The following is an 8,198-nucleotide window of genomic DNA, read 5'->3' as shown; positions in this document are numbered from 1 at the left end:
AAACCAAAAAAGGCAAAAGTAGGAATCTTTCTGGTGGCAAACAGGGGGCGACTCCACTAGTTAAAAGGATAAAATCAATGAAAACAAAAAAGTTTACCTCAGTAATCATTTACCTAATGAGTTCATGGTCACTACATACATATCTTATTTATTGCAGCATAATGTTTATACGGAGCCCCGCAAGACAAACTTTTGCGAGATCTCGCAAAACAAACTCGGGATCTCGCAAAACTTTTGCGAGATCTCGCAAAAGTTGAATTCCAACAATGGCGGCAGCTACTTAGTTGTGATATTACTCTTTCTGGGTCACAAAATACACTTTTAAGATATTTTGAGGCGTGAATGTAGTTGTGTAAACGTCAGATACCTGCTCGGTTTACAAGACATCACATATTTGCAAAAGTGCTCCAACATTTTCGGAGATCTGACACCCACTAGCTCGAAGCTAACGGGAGGTCAAGACCTACTACAGCCGGGAGGAACACCGCTTTCCCAGCACATCGTGCCTCGACCTCCCAGTCGGCTTCGAGCTGGCGGGCCTAAAACTTTTGCGAGATCTCGAGTTTGTTTTGCGACATCTCGCAAAAGTCCGTCTTAATTTTTTTTTCTCCCATGTCCCCTGCGGGGCTCCGTACGTTTAAGATGTAAATTATTTTTTCTTGCGTTTTGTTTCAAAGATGCTGATGGCTCATATCTAAGGCTTCAGAAGGGGAGCTGACAAACCAATGTGTGACGTCATGCTGGCTACGTCCATCTTTTATATTCAGGGTTTGATCACAATTTCTGATTTAAAAAAAATGTCTGTCACAGAATATTGAGGGTTATGCGGCTATGGCAAGTAAATACACCCTGATAAACAAACATGTGCACAAAAGCATGACCTTTCATTAAGCATGTCCAGTAGCTCAGTCAATAATTCAAGAGCCTTTAGAGGTAAATGAAATGAGCCTATTATCTCTCAAGTACCCTAAGTACTGTTAATGGACTCACCCTCCTGCAGACACTGACTGCATATTGCAGCCTTGTAGGAAAAGTGAAAGATGCAGCACACATGGGCAAACTTAAGAATGCTCACATATGAGTACACGCACATATGTGAGCATGGAAATAAATGGCACATTTAGAGATTTTAGATAAGAAAGTGTATGCAAATGTACTACCCCCCAAAAGGTTAAGATGGTGTGTAAAATTAAAATAAAAACACAATACAGTGATTGCAGTCCCAACTAATTTGGCCTTCTTTTTCCTTCGATATGTTTTCTCTGTTCTATTGTGAATAAAATATGGATTGATGAGGTTTGCAAATCATTGCATCCTGTTTTTTATTTACATTTTACACAGCTTCCCAACTTTTTTCGGAACCGGTGTTGTCCAGTTCCCAAACAAGCATATGGTTCTGAATATTTACATATCTACAGTCATGCTTACTCTCTGTTTGTGTTTTTCCCAAAAAACATATGTTGTTTTCAAGAGGATCTGAGAGAGTGGAAAGCAAATTGGCAAACACAGCGGACTTTAGCAGGTGACCTTCTACATCAAATAGGTGAGTGGAGCCAATTCCATCCAGGGGAGCATGCACGCACACATAATCGCACACTCGTCCAAGTTTCACTCGGGGGGTAGAATGCTCAGGATTGATCACTTCAGTTGCTGATGCCAGAGTCCTCATTTGACATTGAGTTGGATTTATTAAAAAAAAAAAAGTTTTGGTTGTTTAATAATCCGTGTAGCGAAAGTGAGTCAAATATTATACCGTAGGCTATTAAATCAGCTGGGAGTAATGCGGTTTGCTCAAAGACATGCAGTGAAGAGGAAGACAGGATTTCTTATTCGCTTTTTAACACATGGGTTTATCAGGATTAATTGAAGCATTTTCAGTTAAAACGTGCACAAAGTTAATAACACAGTAAATGCTCAGCATCTGTCAGGCTTCACGAGTTAAATACTTCAAATTAAGCAGTGTGCGCGACCTTGAGAACACCACAACGTCAGAACTATTTTAATAAGCTGGAAAGCAACGCTTCATATCTACTGTGCATGTGGTCCACGGAGACTCCGCAAGATGCCGTGTGTGGGTGGAGATAAAGACGAGAGGTTCTCTCACAGATGTAGTCATGCATGGAAACGATCAATGGTTCAGACGCAGAGGGACATTAAAGGGCACACAGCGTGCCTGTACACACATGAAATACAAATGAAGGCTTCAGTGCGCACATTAGCAGCGGGAGCCATGCACTCATGCACAGAGGGGAGTCTGGAGTTTAGTAGGGCATGAAGTCAGTCAGACGAACATGCGAGGGCCATGAAGATTTCATGGAGTTAATTACAAAATCCGCTCACATACAAATGTAAAAAGTAGAACACATGGACAAATCCCACAGTGCATTGACGATCCAATGAATTATAGAAACATTTAGTTTGATTAGAGTGAAGGAGGGTCCAGAGGGTGTAAACAGTTTCCATACTTACATACTAATATGAATAAGTTACACCTCCACTTCTGTGTAGTGCACTTTAGAAGAGCCATTGTTCTAAATGAGCAGCTCAGTGAGTCAGTAAGATATTGGAAGACTTTATTAGGCTAGCAGTGTTTAGCTTTAATATGTAAAACCACACTGCTGTGAAATTATCTTTATGAACTCAAGCTGTAGGAGAGTGGAGTGCCATTCAAGGAAATTGCTTTTTAACAACATTTGACTTTGCATACTTATGTTTCTGCTCCTCTGAATCGTGATTTGCTCTTATGCAAGGTAAAGCTTTTATCATGCTGATTAGAGCATAACTCGATAGGCTTTTGTTTCGAGAGCTTTTCACTAAAGTCATTATTGTGCTTTAAGCTTAGTCTCATTCTGATGAATAACATTAGCTTCTCATAGTGTCATCGCATCATCAGGATGCTCTTAGTGAGGATTTCTGCCAGGCTGTAATCATGATAAACTAAGAGGCCCTCAGCACGTGTTAATGTATAGCTTAATGCTGCCATCTAGTGGTGTTAAACAGAATTGCAGAAACACAGGTAACTGGTAAATACGTTCTTTAGATCATTTTTCTCTTGTTTTGTACTGTATATTAAAAAAAAAAAAAACAAACCCACCAAGCATACTGATGTGCTATTTCTGTGGAGTCTCTTATCCACTTAGCCGGAGCGTAGCTTGCTTACAGGCAGGGATGGAGAGGCAGGTCCATCATCAGGTAAATCACAGTATTGCAATCAGAACCAGAAATGCACTAAATAACAAACAAACAAACAAACAAACAAACAAAAAAACGTCTCAGCCTTGATAAATATGAAGCAATAAGTGTGAATATATAAACCCCACTAACCTTGTTTCTTTTGACTCTGGGAGGAAGCCAGAGTACCTGGAAAGAACCCAGACAGTTGGTGGATTCAACCCAGAACACTGTTGCTGTGAGGTGCTAACCACCATGCCACCACTGTGTGCAGGAAGCACTGTTATAGTATTATTATATTAAATTTAACACTCTACATTGTACTTATGTAAAGAAAAAAATCATTCGAATTTGACTCGCAATCAAATTATTTTAATGTTAGAATTTTGGGAATGAATATGTTTTGAGTGTGATGATTTATTTTTTTATTTACACCTTTTTACATGGCCTTACAAGATATCTCTAGACTCAACGTCTCATCTTGCTCTTGTCTTTTAAGGAGGGATAAAAGAGACCTATTAGTCTTCTTTGAAGAGTAGTGTGATGTTGTGTGTCATCATCAGAACTTTTATCAGCACGTCTCTGGCACTCCTTTTTCTCAGCCGAGCAGGTAAATAAGTAAATTGTGTTGCTTTAGACTAAAATAAAAGGAAGATGATGTCTGTTTCTTCAATATTCTTGCAGTCCTGCAGTTGTATGTAGTAAGATTGGTCAGTTTCAGCTTATTTGATGAGTTCAGCTAGTTTCCAGTAGCCTTGCTCTTGGAGACCTGGTAAATGCTCCTAGAGTAAACATCTCTGTGATTGGCCACTTTCTGCTCAGTTCAGTTCAGTTGCCAGTGAGCGCTGGATATGACTGTGTGCAATCGACAACTTATGAGCAGCTGAGTTGGTGATCTGAAGCTGGCTTGAGACTCAGGTAGGGTTTCTTTTCCATCAGTGTTGTGTCAGCCTGTGCAGATTTCTCTGTGAGGCCATTGCTCTGGGGATAAAATGGATTGGTGGTTATGTGAGTAAAATCTCATGAGCTGGGCGAGATAAACACATTTCAGCTATGATGACTGGCATGGGTGAGAGCTCATAGCAGAAACTCGTTCTGCTTGTTTGTTTTCATCTTCGCGTACATTCCACCCTCACCTGTGCCAGAAATTGGTTTTTCCAGTAGTGAGAATGCACCTGACAGGGACTCCTGCTGTGTGCTACATGTGAGAAAGGACAACCCTACATTTTCATGAGTGAAAACAGCCTTAGTGTGTGTGAGTGCCTTTTCTTTTGGTGTTCAGAGTTCATCTCATTTCCTCTCTCTGCCCTGCTATATTTAATTTTGCCTGCTTCCTTTCATTCTCTCATTTCCCTCTTTCAATATTCTTTTGTTCTCATTTTTTGACAGAGTCTCTTTTACTTCTTATTTTGCCGTGTCTTCCTCTTCTTTTTATCGCTCTGTCTAATGCAGGAGCAGACAAATTACCCTAGCGTATTTCAAGTCATTTTCATAATTTCATCTTAATGTGTTTCTTGTTACCTGGGACTAAAGTTCGCTCCATTCTTTCTTTCACCTTTGTGATTAGTCTCACGTTCTTCCTCCATTTCTGACCAAGAACACAATTGACTCCATTATGACTCCATTAGGTGGAAATGTGATCTTATAAAGCATTCATAGTGATTATTTCATTGTGGAAAAAGAGCAAAAGAGTGAGAAATGTTTTTTTATATGGATGAGTTTTGAATGCATCTTGATAAAACAGATGGATCAAAAAAAGAACTTCAGACTTTATCCACATAAACCAGTGTGCTTTCACATCCATTTACACACAAACATTTAAACATAAGGCCACAAGCTGCAAAAAAAAGCAAAAAGTTCCTCCCGCAGCACAGTAGCTGCAGGATATCCATTGTTTGCAGGCTACATTAACTAAACACTCTGCTATATGATTGCAGTAAATGACCCCATACCGAGATACAATTACAGTAAATTGTCTCTTCTTACTGGTACTGTACCTAATACGCTGGAAGTAGATGAATGAGCCTCACAGGGAGGCAAGATGCAGCAATTGACTTCTTGAACCTAATATTTAATTAACCAACGCCCCATTGACGATGACTTTCTAGAGAAGGCTTGCATAATAAATTCATGAAATCATTTTAGAAGCTAAATACGAGAGATTTCTTTTTATTTGGTCAATGATTTGATTTGAAGTTGTAGAAACTGCGTCTTTTAGGAATGCCTGTTGTTTGCTGCATGTTTTTTTTTCCAGTAAGAGATGAAATCAGTTTCATTTTTAGCTTTCACTGTGTCATAATGACACTTTAGACCACTTGTGGTTTCACTCTACCACATCATTATCAAGTCCAGCAATCAATTCTTCCAACCTACTATTGACACACGTCACATGTTCACAATTTTTATGCATGTTGCTCAAAAACTGATCATGAAACCAAAATGTGTTTCTTAAGGCTGCTGTGTGTTAAATAAACAGTAAAACGAGATTTACTAAATGCAGCTTTGTAGATATAGTAGACCATAGACTGTAATCAAAGGATCGAAATAACTTCAGTTAAGTGAATCCTTGTGCATGCATTTTATTTAATAGCCAGCAGGGGGCAACTTCTCAGGTTGCAAAAAAACAATGATGGGCAAAACAGCTCGTGACTCACTTTATCTATGTCCTACATTTCCACTTTCATGTTAAGTTTATGGTCCTGCTATTTTCAAGTCTTATTAAATTAGAATGAACAAAAATTTTCTAATATTTTTTTTCTAATTTGCTGAAGCAAAAAGGACCTATGGCTGTTCAGTTTTATTCTTCTTCTGAGTCAAAGCAACCACTCACTTGACACAGACTCTGTGATGGCTACAGCCTTCTTTAATAGAAGGTCCTTGCCCTCGTCTAACCTGGATGTGTGTATTTGTGTGTGTGTCAAAGCGACACTGATCTCGAGCCATTAAAAGCATGCTTCTTTCAAAGAATGCCTCCGTTGACTGGTTTGCAAGTAGAAAACTCTTACAGTAACACCACTTCATGTCATGGAAATTGAAGCTGCAGTTGGATTAATAAGGAGTGTGTTCTTTAGGAGCTGGTTCCTCTATGGTCAGAGTCAGGGTTGCTAGAGCCAGGCTTTTTTGGTGATGTGAGTCCAGGTGAAGTTTTGTGATCAAGTACAGAACGGCCTGGCTCAACAAGAATACACTCGAAACACTAGAAAAGGAAAATGAAATCTTTATTGAAGTGAGGTATCAACTGTTGACAGGCGTTATTACATTTCAGGCAGTGATATATGGACTGTCAGAGGATATTGTATAGAGGGCATGAAGAAATGGGCTATGCACACAATCCACAAGAGGTAATGACATCGGCTTTGGTGGTTGACAACATGTTATCAACATTTAGTGCTTGAGGTTTGCTGAAGGAAACCTCTGAGATCCTTAAAGTGCTTTAAGGAGTTTAATCACCTGATGGCACTGAAAGCAAAGCAGAAATCAATGATAAGTGGTTTGTTATGAGGAGTGTCTAACAATTGTATAAGCGAATGCAGAAGGCAAGCCACTACATCATTTGTGTCTTCGTTGTTCTCCTGCGGATACGCTGGAGGGTTTGCGGGAGTTTAGTGACAGGTGGCTGAATTATGCTCAAAACCGCTATCAATTAGATGATAAGTTGGTTTTGCAGTCATCTTCATCAGTCCTCTCTCTTCTGTATTTGTCTTTAAATTTACACAGTAGTATTATCCCTGCATATGCTTTGCTGTGATGTTGGAGCCAAACTACTCATATAATTATGATTTGTTATAAGAATTAAGTTATAATCTATTCTATCTTTAAAAAAAACAAACAAACACATATGGGAAGTACAGACATATTTTCACAAAGGAAAAAATTAGACCATGTTTTTTTAAACCACGTTTCATACTATTCCATACATGCATGTCATATATAATGAGCCATATAACCTCATTCACTTTCATATATGATTTATACAAACTTCTACATCAGCAGTGTGATTTTTGCACCCCATGAGTTGCAAAAAAGAAAAAGAAAAAGCCATATGTAGAAAATATAATGCAACTTAAAATTGATATGCAAATATATATATTTTTAATTTAATTTGCATATTAATTTTAATTTGCATTATATTTTCTACATATGGCTTTTTCTTTCTTTTTTTGCAACTCATGGGGTGAAAAAAAATCACACAGATAATGTCATATACATATACACACACACATATACATGTGTGTGTGTGTGTGTCAGAAGGTTCAAAGAGCAGTCCAGTTATAAAAAAGGAATTTTTAGGCAATTATTTCATGGTTTAGACTTTAAAGCGTTAAATGCATTCCCACATTTTCCAGCAGCATTTAAAAGCAGACACTTAACCCATTTGTTGTGTTTTGATTTAGCAGTGATGTGATACAGCAATTGTTTTTTTGTTTTGTTGTTTTTTTTGTTGTTGTTTTTAATTCAGTTTGCTGGGGGATAAATGCTAAAATAATGTAAAACCTATCTAAACTGATCTTTTCCTTGGTAATGAAAAAAACACGTCTTTGAGTTTAAACTTCACTCTTGCTGGTCACGAGTGCATCTGAATGTGAATCTTCGGAAATTAGAATTCAAATTGAAACCAAATTGAAAGTGAAATTCTTATTCATCTCACATGTCCCTGCCTTTTATTACTCGGGTACAGTTTGCTGTCTTATATGTCATATAATCTAATGTAGCCATAATCAGTTTCCCCATCGCCACCTCTCCTTGATGCCCTTTTGGAGCCAGAATTGCAGTATGAAATGAAAGGTTTCACTGAAAGACTGGTACATTCCCTTGTGTCCTGCAAATATGTGTGTGCACATGCAGCCAGTGTCTTTTCCTTCACAGTTCAGTCATGCTTTGAATTCCTGTATTTTTCTCATTATTCATGTTTTTCAGAGGTGATCTTTCATGTGGCTCAGGTCACCATGCCACGCACCTGGTGCTCTTCTTCCTCTCGCCATCCTTCCTGCTCTGTCACCTGCTGGTCCGCCTGGCACTGAAGAAAG

Source organism: Neolamprologus brichardi, chromosome 17 (assembly GCF_056152115.1).
Source record: "Neolamprologus brichardi isolate AB-2024 chromosome 17, ASM5615211v1, whole genome shotgun sequence".
NCBI lineage: Eukaryota > Metazoa > Chordata > Actinopteri > Cichliformes > Cichlidae > Neolamprologus > Neolamprologus brichardi.
This window is presented reverse-complemented; position numbering follows the sequence as displayed.